Source organism: Hoplias malabaricus, chromosome 8 (genome assembly GCF_029633855.1).
Source record: "Hoplias malabaricus isolate fHopMal1 chromosome 8, fHopMal1.hap1, whole genome shotgun sequence".
Lineage (NCBI taxonomy): Eukaryota > Metazoa > Chordata > Actinopteri > Characiformes > Erythrinidae > Hoplias > Hoplias malabaricus.
In genome coordinates this window covers 11,332,433-11,350,472 of record NC_089807.1, presented here as the reverse complement: position 1 = coordinate 11,350,472, position 18,040 = coordinate 11,332,433, and the positions used below count along the sequence as shown (strand labels likewise).

General features: G+C 41.6%; 1 long non-coding RNA gene across 1 annotated transcript in view; it reads left to right on the top strand.

Annotated features, from left to right (window-relative positions):
* The window catches only part of LOC136705850 (uncharacterized), a 243,157-nt gene that overhangs the window by 129,344 nt on the left and 95,773 nt on the right, over nucleotides 1–18,040 (top strand). Inside the window, exon 6 of the long non-coding RNA XR_010804092.1 lies at nucleotides 6,922–6,989. This is a non-coding gene — a long non-coding RNA (uncharacterized lncRNA). The remainder of the gene's footprint in view (nucleotides 1–6,921; nucleotides 6,990–18,040) is intronic.

The window sequence follows — 18,040 nt, the reverse complement described above, 5'->3', positions numbered from 1 at the left end:
AATGCTTTCATCTTTCCATTATTGGGCATTATTGTCTTCTAACCCTCTTCTGGAATGCTCTGCATTTTGCAGAATCTTGAAGAAATTCACACGGCTCTGTTATTTCTGAGTTTTTTTTTTTTCTTTTTCAGGTTTGGTGTCACGTCACACTTTTCTTGAACGTTTATGGGTCTGAGTTCTCGGCAGCCTCCCGTATATCACAATGTGTGTATGAATTCCAATCATGGCACTGAATTAGCGCATTCAATATAACATTTAACCCCTAAATGTGAAGGTGTTTTGACAGCGGTTTTGTACATGCTTCAGGTTATTAGCACCTTCCCACTTACGTATAACACAAATTGAACTACTGAAGTCTATTAGGACAGGTTTTTGACAAAAAATAATTCATACACACGCATGTATTTTATTTAAATATATATTCATTTGATAAAAAAAAAATACATCCTAGCATCATACATCCTAGAACTGAAGTCCAGCAGGTAATGTTCCGAATGCTTTTGATTATTGAAACTGTTAAATCCTCATGAACAATGCAATCCAAACAAATTCAGTGCTGTTGAGGTCAGGGTTCTCAGGTGTCATACTTCAGTGCTTTGTCATATTCAGAAGGTATTGTGATTCTGAATTTCATTAGTGTAACCCACTCCTAGTGTCTCACATCCCATGGTTGTTAAATGGAAATAAAAATAAAAACAAATCATATTTGCTGAGGCATGAAGGCATCAGATATCATGTATCAATATCTACAGTATGTTTTCTCTGCTTTTTTTTTTGTCTCTTAGATATTTTTATCTGCTTTTTCTTTTTTTTTTTGGACATGTTCGCTTCTGACACTGATAGGAAATCTATGTGTGAAAGCAAACGTTGCTGTTTGAGGTGTTTGCAGTGCAGTGGAGGGGTGCTGGCGGCTGTAGGGCAGCAGCGTCTCTTTCATGTGCTGTTGCTTGGATCTTGTGGCCTGAATCCCAGCAGAAACACTTGACATGTGTGGATCTAAGTGCCCACTAATTTCCCCTTGGATCTTAGGCCATGGTGTTTGAGTGCCTTTCTAGGATTGGGTGTGTGTATGCATGCTTGTCCCTCAGCCTTCTCACACCGGGGGGACACCAACCACTCGGTCCTTGTCCCCCCAGTCTCAGTATGTGCTGTTTGAACATCATTACATGTATGCATTCAGATGCCCCTCAACAGGCTGCATTTATTTATTTATCTATTATTCATGTATTTACTTGTTTGTTTGCCCGCAGATATGACATGTTACTTACATTTTCTGTTTGTAGAGATGCTATCAAACATGTCCATGAGAGATCTAAGAGGTGGCACTCGGAGTATGAAAGAGTGTTGGAAATCACATTTGCTTGAAAGGCCTTAAGGCCAGCCCAGAAGGCCAAGGATTGCCCGAGTACATCTTATTATGTGTGGCTTCCTGTTCTACCTTCCTCTATGTTAATTTCTCTTCAGGAGAAGAAAGAGAAGCTGTACCAATGACCACTTCAGATAAAAAACAGAAAAACATGTTTGGGTAAAAATGGGCTCCTCCATCATATATTTCTTTTATTTTATTTAATGTTTAATTAAACTACTTCAAACGCTAATACCCACATCATTGTAAGAAATTACTTTTATTTATTGATTAATTTTAATTATAGGACTAAAATAAAATAGCTTTGTACTATATCAATGAGTCCGAGGGTAAGACTCATTCCGAGTAAAAACTGCATTCCGACTGCCTCTTTCTTTCAGATGTGGAATATCTTACAATAGCAATGTTTTTAACTTGTTTTATATTCTGTGTGTTTGAAAACTACAGCCTTTGAGTAAAGAAAATAGGTTTAATATTTGGCTTCCTCACAAAACAAAACATCAGTTCCATTAGCCCTTCTTTTGCCTTTTCTAATGCCCATTAAATGTCCACTGTATTTATTCACTTGTATCTTTAGCAGGGTCCGTTCCAAGAAGCCAAGAGAGAGACATTCAAAAGTGTCTTGGTGCTGTGTCAAGATCACACAGATGAATAAAAACAAGCAGACCAATAAATTCCCTCCCTGCCTGACTTCTGAAGGTCCATTAGTGGAGCTGGCCAGCTGTCAGTCCGTCTCCTCGCCGCTGCTTTCCTCCCCTCGCTCCCACGGCAACAAATCACCAGGCAAAGTTTAATGCAATTAAAAGTGCGTGGCGTCCAGGCCTTTGATTGGGCAGGTAGCCTGGGCGGCGGTGTTGCAGTGTGGGGAGAGAGCCAGAGCCTGGATGCTGACAGTAATTAGCACATGCTAGTCATTAACAAACACAGATTAGGCAGAGGCTCACGTGGCATACTGCCATGGGGGTGATGCTGATGGGCCTGCTCCCCTCCCCTGCCTCACCAACGTGACCGGCAGCATGGCACAGACGCAAAAAAAAAAAAAGCCCTATCCCCATGCCGGCCCCTCTCTCATGGCTTTCATTACCGAATTTTAGAAATCTGTGTAGATTTATGAAAATGACTTTTAAACGCAGCCAATCTCTTTGAGGACTGAGGCCCGGCTGGCCATGGAGGGGACCCTGCTGTGAGGTTTTAATGAAAGATCATAGTGGCCCTCCAAGACTGTCAAGAGAGCTGCGCACCCTGAAAAGCCCAAAATAATCTGTTTTACTTTTAATGGCAGCCATTTTATATTCATTAAGATCAAAATGCTGTTTTTTTCCCCTTTTTTTTCTTTTTTCTGCTGGCAAATTGCATAGCTATTCCAGTCACAGCTTGAGAAGCCAGAGGCCCCACAGCTTTTTATCTGCTTCATAAGTAAGCATGGGTCTAATATATCTAATGTGCTTTGATGGAGCAGAGACCATCACAGGTGGCAGAGGGAGGCAGTCATCAAGCTCACAAGTCAAAATATCAAGTCTCTCTCTCTCTCTCACTCTCTCTCTCTCTCTCTTTCTCTCTCTCTCACTCTCTCTCTCGCTCTCTCTCTCTCTCACACACACACACACACACATTCTCACATTCTTCCTGGAGTTCAGGCGTGATGTTTGCAGGTGTGAGAAAATATGATAATTAACTCTGACATATCTCTGTATTGTCTGATGAAACGGCTGCTACTGCAACAGCAATAGTCTATATTTACCCATCTACCTTCGTTTTACAGTAATTAGCATTATTTCATTACTGGGACAAAGCACGTTCAATTTGAAATATGGAGGGGAAAAAAAAACAACAGAAAAATGAATTCAGACCCTGAGAGTAACTTGTTTCCTTTGTGGCTTGTCAGTGCACATCGTGGGTCAGAGGACTTTAAATATGATGTCAGTGGTGCTACACCTTACAATGAGACATAATGGGGACATAAATGTGCCCCCCTCAAGTATATACAGCTTTGATTACATTAGGGCATTGCTATCGCAGTTCAAGTTTTCTATATTTGTGTTCAGCTTGGAGTAAAACAGGAAAGCACCTGGGCTACGTCTGTGATGCCGTGTTATGTCTGTGCTGTTGTGGATTATCTTTTTTGATAGGAGGATATTTAGTGACAAACATGTATCAAAGCCAAGGATGTTGCAGAAGAAGGCTTCATTTCTTGGCTGTTACATCACTGAAAGCTGCACCGTTTTGTGAGATGCTTTGAATGTGGCGGAGAAATGCTTCCTCATTTCTATGAAATTTGATGGACTCAGCAGATATATATACTTTGAGATATTCAGTCACTCACAAACATTCATGGACAGTGCACAACTTTTGAAATATATCAGGAAGAGCTGTGGTTTATTTATGTTTAAAGTGGGCCATATATGAAAAATGCAAATATTAGAATTACTTTATTGGCCACTGTGCACACAGAGAAAATGGTTCTCCCAATCCCCCGATTTCACCCAATCCGTGCAGTGAAACACACATTTTCACACACACTGGTGAACACTATGGGGCAGTGAGCACCCCTAGCCACAGCGCCCAGGGAGCAGTAGGGGGCTAAGTACCTTGCTCAAAGGCACTTCAGTCAGGACATAACCACCTAGTTCTAACTAGTTCCCTAACCACCAGACCACAGCTGTTCCTAATATTCATTCATTCATTATCTGTAAGCGCTTATCCAATTCAGGGTCACGGTGTGTCCAGAGCCTACCTGGAATCATTGGGCGCAAGGCGGGAATACACCCTGGAGGGGGCGCCAGTCCTTCACAGGGCAACACAGACACACACTCACACATTCACTCACACCTACGGACACTTTTGAGTTGCAAATCCACTTACCAACGTGTGTTTTTGGACTGTGGTAGGAAACCGGAGCACACGGAGGAAACCCATGCGGACACAGGGAGAACACAGACAGTCACCCGGAGCGGGAATTGAACCCACAACCTCCAGGTCCCTGGAGCTGTGTGACTGTGACTCTACCTGCTGCTCCACCATGCTGCCGTTGTTCCTAATATGATAATATTATTATTAGTAGTAGTAGTAATAATAATTATAATTATAATAATAATAACAATAAACCAAATTTTATATTTGTTAATTTTTAGTTTACTACATGATTTGAACACAGCAACTGTCCTTCACATTGTGTAGAACACTCAGGATGAATGGACCAATAGAAATGCTCCCAAATGACTAGGAATTACATCTTTTTGCATTGACTTCCATTGAAATTTAAGAAGGTTTTTTGGTTCTCCTTTAAAGTTGCTATTTTGGAGTTACATGTTTTTCTTTGCATAGTGATGAGATACATGGTATATTTGATTTATTAATTTTTTTCTGAGGCCTGATGAGTTGGTGTTTATATAAGTTGATCCAGTAGTTCCATAGTAGTGCAGTGATATTTTTATGAACTCTTCACTACACTAGACCCAGTTAAACAGGACTGTTAAAGCCCTCTTTGTACACAAAGTCATTCACATACTGAAAGTCGAGACAGTTCTGGATATGATTAGGATATTTCTGTAGTGTAATTTCTCACAGTACTGCATATCACATTGCCCGCCCAGAGTCAAAATATGATGATTAAGGTGCACTTTAATGAGACATGATTCCTTGTTTGTAGTTTTTGCTGTGTCATTTCTTTGTTATCCTCACTACATTGTGGTCTGTCTTCATGTAATCCCTTTAGCCGTTCCCTCACTCGTCACAGCCACTGTGTAAGCAAATGCTGATGTTGTAGGCTAATAGCATGCTAAATATTTCAAAGTTTGGAACTGTGGGGCTTTGCACTTGATAGTGGGTGTTGAGTTACACTAGGAGCTGCTTGTGTCGTGGCTTGCACTGATTTTCTCCCACTGGCCAGCAGAAGGCACAGTTGCAGCATACCCAAAATTTAAACCATGCACCCCTGTGCCCTGGTCCCAGCCATCCCCCTTCACTCCTACCCCCTCTGGTCTGCCTTGTCTTCAGCTTTACAGCACTTACATCCAGCCCACGAGTGAAAAGGCACTGAGCTTCTGGTACCAACCCACTTTCCGCTGCCTTAAAATGTCTGGGAGAAATCCAGTATAATGTGGCATGTTTACAGGTTCTTATATTTTTGAGATTGTCATAGGAAGTATGACTTCCTCCATGTGGTTGGGATACATTCAGCATTATGTTTGTCTTTGTGTGCGTGTGTGTGCGCGCACATGTTTCTATGTGTGTGTCTGCTGTAGATGAGGGAATATGATAACCTTCCCTCTTTCTGCAGGACTTAGAGGTGAGGTGAGTGTGCCTGGTCCTGCCAAGGCGCTGTTTAATGGGCCTCTGAAAACACTCAAAAGCAGACACAAATGTGTGTACGGGCAGAGGGCCAGCAAAGGCTCCGGTGGAGGTGGAGGTGGGGTGCGGGTTGGGGGGGGGGCATGCAGATTTTAAACAGAGGGGAGGTTGTAAAGGAATGCTCGAGGACAAAGCTACTGCAAGGAGGAAGGTAGAAAAAGTGAGAGAAAAGAGGGAGGATGTGTGAAACACTGAAAAGAAAGAGGTGGGATGCATTACATCCTACATTTGTTTTTTCGCTTGTATTGTGAAGGTCCACATATGGCATTTGTATTGTTTCATAAACGAGCCATAGTTCAGTTTTAGATGCCCATATTCCAGCTTCCAGACTTTCACATTAAACAGGCGAGTTTGGTTTCTGTCGCTTTAAGATTGTTACTTAAGCCCCATGCGCAATGTAGTCTTGGCTAAAACCACCCTTATAACTTTTGATAGCTACAAGTAGCTTGAAAAAGAAGTCACAGTTGAATGCTGTAGACGTGATCTCTAACCGATAATATGTTTGACAGTGCATGATAGTGAGTGTTTAAGAGAATATGTGACTGAATAAAAGACAGGGAATAAAGGGAACTTAAGAATGACAGAATCAGCTTCAAAACCTGCACAGCCCTCTCTCGGCATTTTGGATGGTAATGAAGTAAAAGAAAAAGAGAGGACAAACATAATCGTTTCGAAGAGTATCGCGCTCCTGATTTGAAAGTAAAATCACATCTTGACCCTAAATTCTTCCTGTAATCGGAGGAGTGGATGGCAGGGGGAGAAAATATGCTGCATAAGTTAAGCATGCTCAGTCACGTCACCTGTTTATTTTTCTGTCTCTGTTACTGTTTGCATGAAAGGCTGCCTTAATCCTGATGGATCCCAACTCCCCATGAGCAGATAGGTAGAAGGAATCTAGCAGGTACCCTCATAAAATACACAGACACACTAACTCTGCTCTCAGTGCTTTGTATTGGAAAATATCCACATACTGCAAATTGCTAACTGTGTTTACAGATATAATTGAAAAATGAGAAGCAGTTTTTTTAATCTATCCTCCCACCCCCACCTTCCTCTTTTCCCTTCAGATCCCTAAATATGATATTTATTTTGAAGTGGAAATGTACAGTACTTAGACATGTGCATTCATGGACATTAAATATTCATGAAGTCCTATTTATTACATGTCCATCATATGCATTATGTATTCTTCCTCTCCCACTCAGATCTTTGAAAAAGAAGAGGATGAACGAAGGAAGGGAGAGAGGGAGAAGAAAAACCACAACATAAAAAGGTAAGATCAAATCCCATCTTCTTCTCTGACACCAAAAGGAAGATGAACTTAATTATGAGACGTGGACCGGTGGAGAGCACCTTTCTCTTTGCTTTTGTTTGATTTTCCTCTCCTCTTTTCTGCTTCAAGGCTCTGATAATAAGACACAAGCTGAGCCTGAGCTGGGAATATACGTGAATATACTCTAACACACATGCACATTCGCTGTCTCTCATTCTCTTCCTTTGCCTCCTCGGCTCTCCTGACGACATGGAGGTAGGAGAAACAACAGCCCCTAGTGTTGTGTTGCGTATGGAAAATGCAGCGCTGTTTTGACAATGGCAGTAAAGTGGGGGAAAGTGGCGGGCCCTTGTGTGCGGGTCATCACTCTTAATGCAGAGCGTGTCATCAGTCCCCGGGACAACAGCAGAAATGATGTGGCTGATACATATGAAACAGGCGTCATGCATAAACATGGGGTCCAGGGGGGTGGCAGAGGGAGATGGTGGAGGTGGTGGTGATGGCGGTGGCCGGGGGGGCTGAGGTGACGTTGCCGCGGGGATATTGCTTCGGCGGTCCGCAGCCTGGATGGCTCTTCAACCCTGTTTATTATTCATGAGCTTTTTGGGGTGGTGTAATAAGCCACACCTTGGCTGGGCGGCCGCGCCAGGGCCACGCTAAGTGATGGATCGTGACAGCACTGACGGAGAATATATCATGATTAAGATCAAATACAGCTCTACACCACACCTCAGAGCACCCAACACACACACACACACACACACACACTGTAAAGGACCACACAGCAGCTTTTATTTGCTGCAGCATCAGTATCATCACAAAAACATTAATCTCAGGCCCGCAGTCTCTGGCAATCTCATGTGACCTAGGCAACTCGGCTGAGATTCTGCGAGCAAAGCCGATTCTATCTCACTAACTCCGCCCCTCTCCGCTTCCTGCTAAATATGAATGTTCGGCAGTGAATATATGCAGGCCAGGGTTGCTGAATATGCACTGTCTCTGCCCTTCGCACAGCTGAAAGAATCTGATGTTTTCAAACCCAGATAAATGTCAGTATGCATGCATTAGTGGCTGGATTACTCCCCTCCAAAGTGACCTCATGCTTAAAAAATGTTATTGCACCAGTGGACTTTGATCCCAACACAAGTCCATCAGTAAAAAGCTATTTTTCAAAGATGCGCACTCACTTGAGCTTTGGATTTCACTAGTTAGACCCCAGCTTTTCACATGTATCTGTGTTTGTGTTTGTACATGCACTCTGTTGTTGTGGAGAATTGAGCCTTCATTCACTCTGTACAAACACCACACTTCTCTCCAGCCCTGTTTATGCTGTAAATAGAAGCGCAGCTTTCACTCCCTGCTTCCTAAGAGCCTGAAGGGCAGGCAGCAGTGTGAAAAGATATTTCTCCTTCTCTCTCTCTCTCTCTCTCTCTCTCTCTCTCTCTCTCTCTCTCTCTCTCTCTCTCTCTCACTCTGTGGTAGACATGGTTCCTAATGGCAGTATGGGTGTCTAATGCAAAGCTACTCCATGGCGACACCTGTTGCTTGTCTCAGTGAGCTTGTAGGATTATTTTTTCCAGCTGAAAAAACGTCTGCTGTCAACTTCTTAAGCAAACTGCAAACTTCAGTCAAAGACAAGAAGCTCATTCAGGAAGTTGTGGCAGAGACTGTGGAGTAAACTTTCAATGCTCTCAATTCAGATAAAAAAAAAATGTTGTACCCGGAGCACAAAAAAATCACCTCTATACACCACTAAACAAAGTTCATCTATTGTTTTGTTGTTTGTGTCTGTGCTGCTATTTAATAGCTTTCTGTTCTGTTTGTTCAGCTGGGTACTGACAGCTGTAAAATGTCTTTTTTCTTATTCGGTCTATTCTTGTTTTGATTTGATGGTATATTTAAACTTTGCAAGTGAACGATTGTGGAGAAATGTAGACCAGGTTTTCTACTCATTCGAGTTGAACACTCAGTGTAGTTAATTTCGAAGCACATGCTACATGTTTCCCAACTTAAAACCAGTTAAGACAATCAACATTGTAGACTTTAATAAAGCTCTTATAATAAAATACAATATAATGTCCATTTTAGATGGCAGCATTGATATATTTTTGAGTCATACCTAATTTACCGGATAAATAACAGAGTAGTTTCAGTCTTCATGTCAGCTTCAGTGAAAAAAAAATAATTAAAATAATAATAATAATAAAATCAAATATTTGTTTGTTTTTTTGTTTTTTTCCCACTCATTTTGAATTTGAGGCCTGCAACACGTTCCAAAAAATTTGGGACGGGGCATGTTTACCACTGTGTTACATCACCTTTCCTTTTATCAACACTGAATAAGTGTTTGGGAACTGAGGACACTAATTGTTGAAGCTCTGTAAGTGGAATTTTTTTCCCATTCTTTCTTGATGTACAGTTTCAGTTGCTCAACAGTCTGTGGTCTCCATTGCTATACACAGTGCCTTCACAGATGTGGAAGTTACCCCCATATCATCAGAGATGCTGGCTTTTGAACTTTGCGCTGATAACAACCCAAACAGTCCTTTTCCTATTTGGCCCGGAGGATACGACGTCCATGATTTCCAAAACAATTTGAACTGTGGACTCGGCAGACCACAGGAAACTTTTCCACTTTGTGTCATTCCATCTCAGATGAGGTTGGGCCCAGAGAATCTGCCAGCATTTCTGGGTGTTGTTGATATATGGCTTTTGGTTTGCAAGGTAGAGTTTTAACTTGTAGATGCAGCGACAAACTGTGTTCACTGACAATGGTTTTCTGAAGTGTTCCTGAGCCCGTGTGGTAACATCTGTTACAGAATGGTGTGGGTTTTTAATGCAGTGCTGCCAGAGGGACCGAAGGTCACAGGCATTCAGTGTTGGTTTTCCGCCTTGCTGCTTACTTGCAGAGATTTTTCCAGATTCTGTGAATCTGATGGTGATATTATGGACTGTACATGGTGAAATCCCTAAATTCCTTGCAATTGTATGTTGAGAAACTTTATTCTTAAACTCTTGAATGATTTGCTCATGCAGCTGTTAACAAAGTGGTGAACCTCGCCCCACCCTTGCTTGTGAACGACCGAGGCCTTCGGGGATGCTCCCTTTATCGCCAATCATGACACTCACCTTTTTCCAATTAACCTGTTCACCTCTGGAATGCTCCAAACAGGTGTTTTTTGAGCATTCCTCAACTCTCCCAGTCTTTTGTTGCCCCCGTCCCAACTCTTTTGGAATGTGTTGCCGGCCTCAAATTCAAAATGAGTGAATATTTGCAAAAATAAAACAATAAAGTTTATCGGTTTTGAGCATTAAATATCTTGTCTTTGTGGTGTATTCAATTGAATATATGTTGAAAAGGATTTGCAAATAATCATATTCTGTTTTTATTTATGTTTTACACAACGTCCCAACATGGAATTGGGGGGATATAAACTTAAAGAAAATAAATAAAAATACTTGCCCTTAATTACTTGGTTGGTCAAATACCTTTGCATCCTTCATTATTAATGATGGGTGAATGAATTATTCTCTGAAGGAATCCTGTGTTATTCAGCACCCAGACATTAGCAGCACATCTTTTTGTAAAGGATTCTTCTTGTAAAAGGTGTATTAGGGTCTCTATGGATCAGACTTGCTTTTCCAGCACAAGTGTATACCTGCTGTTTTGGGGATGTATTGTCCCAGCACCTTCGCAATTTGGCCTTACCTTTGGCCATTTGACATGACTGTTCATGTGCTGCCTAATATAGCCCACACATTCACAGGTGTGACTGTAATGATTCATCAGTGGAATTCACTTTAATATACGCACTGACTGTTAGTTAGATTTTCTGTGGACCACCTATAACGCTCTTGAAATTGTTTCATATGTAACTATCTACACATTCAGCCACAGATGAAATTCTGGGACAGGTGGCACATGCTTCTATGTTTTGGGAGTTCTCAGATATCAATAGATTCTGGTCAGATGTTAACAAGCATGCCTGGGCATTATCTCACGGTCCTCCCACATTTTTCTATTTACACTAGCCAAGAAGGTTTACCGTTAATAAACCCATAGACGTCTAAACACTTATTGCAGCTGTTCATGCAAGATCACAGTGTTCTGTAAGGTTATGAGGAGCAAGTACAGAAACTGACGGCACAGACGAAGGCAGCTCCTGATTTGAGAGACACACGGTGTGGTCATTGTGTTTAAAGGGGGAAAAAAAGCAATAAAAAAAATTGTTCAAAGAATAAAGACAATGTTAGCGACCTTGCCTTCTTTGAGAGGTATGCTTTAGTGTGCAGGTGAGAGGAATGTGGACACTGGGCCTTTAATTCATCAAATGCAGAGGGGTGGAGAGGGAGGGAGGTGAGAAAAAAACAGGCGTAGCCAGTATCTAGAAGCCGCATTCCAAAGGGAGATGTTTTCAATTCACTCATTATGGAGAGGTCATTCATGGTCAAGTTCAATGCCATGGAATAGAAGTGTTCGCTGCGAGGAGCGCCACCCACACACTGTGCACCCAGCGGAGGGAGAATTACACGAACTATGTAGCCTAATTTTTTGGGCAAATACAAGAAAATTAGCCCTGTGTGCTATTTACATTCAAAAAAAGAGTAAGGGATGGGGGACTGGAGGTGTAGGGTTGGGGGTGTACTGAGGGAGTAAGGCAAGGAGAAAAATAGGTGGACATTAGTGATTCAGTGGAGAGGGGGGAAGGTGATGGAAACCATAACAAAGTAAACATGCTCTCCAGAAGCGCGGCGCTGTAATGATGTTATTAGTATGCATGTAGCCGAGCCCAAATGTAGCCTATAACAGTCCGAGCCCCTTTTTGCTCACCATGCTTTTTTTTTCTCCTTTTTTTTTTCCCGCCCCCTCTCCCCCAATAATGGCTTTAGACTCTATTCAAAGCAGGGACACTTTGAGATCACGGCCAGCGAAAGGACAGGATTGGGAGATAATGCACATCGGCAAATGGAACATGACCGCCGTGTCCAGCGTCAACACTGCCCATTGTCTGCTCCACCAACGGATGATGGCGCCTGTGCGGGACAACAAAGCGCGGCCACAATGGGCCGAGCATATTAAGAGTCAGCCTATGTCCACTACGGCTGGACAGTATACAGAGAGGCGAGAGAGTGAAACAGGGTGACAAACAGACACACATCCAGGCACATATCGAGTTGCAGATGGAGCGGTGCTAAATGCGTCAATTAAGGTCCCTAGCTTGCACATCAAACGGTATGATTGAACATTTTCACTCCAGGACACACTACACATTTCCATGAAGGGGTGACTGTAGAAGAATGGTGGGCTGGAGAGAGAGGGTGCTAGGAGGAGGAGGGGTTAAGGTTCATTTGAATATGCATTCTGGTGGGTAGAGAAGGGGGCAGGGCTCAGAGGGGGGCACTGCAGATGAGAATAGTGACAAACTCAGACCATGAAAATCTTATGCAATGCAGAATATATTCAGCAATATTTATTTATGAACAAACGTGATCTAATGTATTTTGCAATATAGAGAAATGAATACATCAAAGTAAAATATGAATGATATATCTCATACATCAGTATATCGGTATGCAGGTTTTTCCGTTTTATGGGATGCTGATAAACGACACTGACCTACTGAATGTAACTGCTATATTTAAGGGCGTTATATGGTTTATAATTACAGAAAATCAGTGTAAATTGTGTGTATTCTTTCTATAACTATAATCTCTGTCTCTGACCATTGGAGCAATGTGTTAAATATTATTTTTAAAGAAAATCACAGCACAGAGTAGAGCAAGGAATAGCAGCCAAAGTTTGTTAAAGGTATAAAACTTAAATATAAGTTTAGACCATGAACATATTTGTATGATTTTTCAAAAATGTATATATATTTTTTTTAATCAAGCCCAATGCAGGGCGCTTATAAAAGTGTTGGTCATTCAGAGCCTAAGCTATTAACATATCAGTTTTAAATGTGTTGTCATTGTGCCTTTGTCATTATGTGAATCCACTGCATACTTGTGTACGCGTATCACTTGGAGAAATCCACAATGTCCACAATGTCAAACCTGAGCACAAAGCCTCTTTCAATACTTGTAAATAAACATAAACTAGTGAATATTGCGCATGAGAGCTTCTTGAGTTGGGAGTCTGGTAAAGGCATTTCTGCTCAAGGCCAGGGTCCTGTGCAGTGTCGGTGGACACTCAGCAGCTCGATAGCTTTGGTAAGTTAATGACCATAACAAACACGCTGATTCAGATGAATTCAGGGATGTCCATTGTTTTCCATTCAATTTTACCCTTGATGGTCAGATTTTCCATTAGACATGCTGTCTCGCTCTTGTTTGTGGAACATTCTGAGTTCATTCCTGAGTTTCTGGACGGAGAATGGATGGTTTTGATTTATTTGCTCATCCCTCTGGATGTGACGCTGTCCAAGTCGGAGTGGCGGGGAGTGCATCTTCTGCTCTCAGCCGTGCCCGGATAAAAAGCCATGAATCTCAGGCTACGCTGGCCAAAGTCAACTGGTTAGCTCTGTTATATAGCCTTGGCAGCAGGATGATTGAGGAGGCCCCATAAATTCAGCAGTAGCCCCTGCTGTCAGAGTCCTCCGGGGACGTGTGGTCATGTGGATCATCATCGTGGTGGCACGCCGAAGCCGTGGCCTCGTCCACGACAAACCTGCAACACTCAGCAGTGACCTCCGCTGACCCCAGCGCTCTCGATTCACACGAGCATACACTGACTCCATCTGTCTCCAGTCCACACTCTAATCCAACACCTCTCTATGGCCCGAACACCTGCAACTTTACTGGCCTTAAGACATCATCTCTCCAGAAGCCGCCCTGTCTCTGAAAAATCCGTCTTTTGGAGTTCCAGGCCCTCAGAGGGAAGTCTTCCGCGGCTTAGGCCTCCAGAGCTCAGCCTGTTTGAACTAAGCCTTTGAGGGCTTAGCCTTTCAGGGGGCTAGCAAAGGCCAGGGCTGAAAGAAGGAGAGAGAGAGGAAAAGGAGGACATAGCAGTGTGCTTCGGCTCACCCGAGCTTTTTGCTGGTGCACTCCGTGTACTTCTGGCTGCAAGGGTCCAGCCAGTGTCACATACCGACACACTCCTTATTTCTTTTATTTTCTACCTGGCAAAGTGATTTTTTCCTGTGTCTGTGAGATTGCACCACAGCAATACATGATACAATGCTGCTTTAGGAGGGTAATAAACCAAGAACAAGCCAAATAAATGTTTAAAAAATAGTACGTAGAAAGCGAAACTACTGAGGTACTAAATAAATTACAAGCTGCATTCTAAAAGCTAGACAGTAGTCTAGATGGACTGTATTTTTACATTGTCATGTCACTAAAGGGAGTTCCAACCACAAGAATCCTTAAGTAAGTAATGCTAAGGAATGCAACCTACTTTCTGACCATTTTTAGGAAGATTCAACCTTTCTATCCTTCACAAATTCATTTCAACTAATATTTTATAAACAGTCACTAAATGAAGATAAATTATGTGCAGTTATATTGTTTGTTTGTTCATATTTTTAGTGTTTTTCCTGTGTCTGAATAGGTCCCCTCCAGGTGTTTCAAATTTCTCTGTCAATACAAAAAATATTTTGAATTGGCTATGCAAAGTCTTCACAAGTGAGTGTGTGAGTGACTGGGTGAGTGTGTGTGTGTGTGTGTGATGCCCTGAGATGGACGGACGCACTGTGCAGGGTGTGTTCTACCTTGTGCCCTGTGATTCCTGGTAGACTTCGGACCCATTGTGACTCTGAACGGTCAGTCTTTTTAAGAGAGAATAAATTTAGGGCATGATACAAAAGCACCTGGAGCTTTTTAGCTGGAGCTTGGCAGACAGCAGTGCATAACACACACATTAATGTTTTACCTTCCACGTTACATCCATCAAATACTACATGACAGTTTCTATCTGAGCATGTGACAAAGTGATTCGGGTTCAGTTTTTACTAAGAACACTCTTTTCTCAGCTTTTGGAACATAATCTTCATAAAGTCAGTTGTGACCGAGGGTGTAAACAAGGGATGTGAAGTGGTTTAAACTGAACAGGAGAAAGGTAGATCTGTTACCTTGCGAATGTTCTCGAGGTGACAATTAAAAACACTCAAAAAAGTGCAAATTCCTTTAAAATTACACGTGTTTTCAGAGTGTTGATGTAGAAGAACCTGTTCAGTGGAGGGTATTTCATTGACAGCTTTGTCGATATGACAGGAGCTCATCTGTTGCCGCATAGTTTGTGCTGGTCGTGTTCTAGTCCTTCATCAGTGGTAAAAGGACAGTACACACAGGATGCTCTTGACTGGGTATTTTTGCTTGGTGGCACGACACAAACACACACACACTTCCACACCACCATCACACTAGAGAAATTACAGTGTGGCACTGATACAGGAAGTGGCTTTAATGTTATGGCTGATTGGTGTCTGATTAGCCTTCACTCATATATGAAAAAGCAGGGTGAAAACGGGCCTGGGCGTTTATTGTATTACCCTTGACAAACAAGCTTGGGTGCTGTCTTGCTTTTTATTGTCAAATAAGCTAAAACAAACTAAGCTAAATGAAGTCCTCATCTGTCTAAGCTCTGTTTCATCTTACCTTTAGATGAAGACATATCATCTCCTCCCAGAGAGTCTGCATTTTTCATACAATTACTGTGTGTAGAAAGAGTTTTGTTTTGTGTTGTTATGTGACAGAGATTAAGTGCAGATGTTTGAACTGGGGAAGAGAAGGCTCTGGCTTTGTGTGTGTGTGTGTGTGTGTGTGTGTGTGTGTGAGGGAGAGAGAGAGAGAGAGGGAGACAAAGAGAGAGAGTGCATGTCTGCAGAATGTCTGCTGAGATAGCCATGGGTCAGTGAGGAAGGCCACGGAACCACTGAGGCGCTGTCCTGCTCCCTGCAGGACATAACTCTGAGCTTGTGTTTACTCGCTGTGTTTCGTCTAGTTGTGCGCGTGTGTTTGTGTGTATGGCAGTGTGTACGAAGAGAAAAAGAGAGGTCGCTTCCACATCCATCGATTTCTGTGTGTGAAGTTTTCCAAGGGGAAGATGTCGTGCTGGAAGCTAAGTGTTAAGCCATGGTCCGGTCTGGTGTGAAACACGTGTTGATATAACACACACTGCACTTGGATCACACTCCCTGCTCCTGTAGAAACCCCTTCACTGACTGCCTTAAACAGCTTTTACACACTGCCTTCACAATGTACACTATGCATTCATAAGTTAGTAGACATCCATTCACTCAGTGTATCTTCTGAAATGATTCTTTTTTGTCTTTTGGACGTTTGAACTAGGTACGTCACAAAAGCCGACCAATACAACCTGAGCTTAGGACCAGATCTATGAACACAGCAGCATGCGTAACCAATACAGTCGCGCTAGTCTGTTTACCTACCTATGCATGTGTTTGGACTGTTGAAGGAAGAACGTTTTTGGTCCCACTTTATATTAAGTATCTCTAATAAGTGTGTAGTTACACATGAACAACATATGCAACAACAATGTAACTACTGGTGAATTAGTACCTGATAGAGATGGATTACAGTAGTAAAGCTTATGTAATTACATTTGTGCATCAACTTCAGTTTTTCCTTTTGTAATTACACAAGTGGATCTTCATAATTGTAACAGCATATTTACTCTGGAATAATTAATCATTAAAGATCATTTAAAATGAAACTACTACTTATCTCATTGTAACATATGATATTACTGCAGAATTGCGTAACATACCAAAAGTTGTTTAATACATGTATCCCATTAGTGACAGAAAACTTTCAACACATTCATAATGTTATTAGTGAATTAAACTTGTGTATTGTATGTTTAACAATATTAATGTACCATTTAAATAATTATATAATATAAATGTTACATTGTGAAATTATGGACATCTGCTCTACTATCACATTACAGAACGGTTTAAAACTGAAACTGGTTACAAAGTCTCAACAATAACAAATATTAGCTAAATATTAGAAACTATAGCAAATCCAGTTTAAAGTCTTAATGTAAGTTAATAAATACCTGCCAGAGAAGGCTTAAGGAACAAAAAAAATCTTATTCCATTCTGATTACTAATGTAATTACACATATGTTATTACGTGTGTGTAATTACATGAGAGCAAATATGCTGTTACAATTATATAGATTCAATTGTGTAATTACAAAAGACAAAAGTGAAGTTAATACTTAACACAGTTATTAGATACACTTAATAGTCTGAGCACCCGAATGAATCACGCGACATGCTTTCAGAGCTATGTATGTAACAGAAATATAATTTCCAAAATTTCTTCTGTTTTCTGTAAATTCTAGTTTAGACGCTGCCCCCAGAAAACAGTATGTTCACAAATACACAGAGGCTGAAAGAATTGAGCGTGCATATTTGATCTTTCTTTGATCGCTGTGTGTGTCTCTCTCTGTCACTAAAACTGACTAACACTATCCATAAAGTTTGGAGCGCTAGAAGCAGAGGAGACCACAGACGTTTATTTGCGATTTACATTCATACCAGTCTGTCTGTCGATGGCCAAGATGTCTGAACTAGTTTCGAACTCACAAACAGTACACATTCACCACTGAATTCTGATTTCCCTTTTTTAATCGACTCAGAGCATGAAAAGAACTGTGCGAAAGTTTTAAACATCTAAGAAATTAACTGTAAAGCAGTGGTAAAATTAGTCCTTAAATTCTGTCTAGAAGAAAAACGTGCACACGCTAACGTTCTACATTTTGTAGTTACAGACAGTAGTTCATCTGCTGCTCTGTATGCTTTGTTGCCTGTTATTCAGCCTGTTCTACTGTGTGAGATTCACTGATACGAGTGAATAAGCGTTCTGCTAAATATGTTTACAACTCTGTCCGCTCACTGTCCACTATGATAGACACACATAGCTTTTTTGGTCCACCTTGTAGAAAAACACTGTTTGTGTCGTCTAGTACTCCATTAGTGGTCACAGGACACTGTTGGCTGAATATTTTTTGTTGGTGGACCATTCTCATTCCAGCAGTAACACTGATGGGGTTTTAAATCTCCAGCAACACTGCTGTGTCT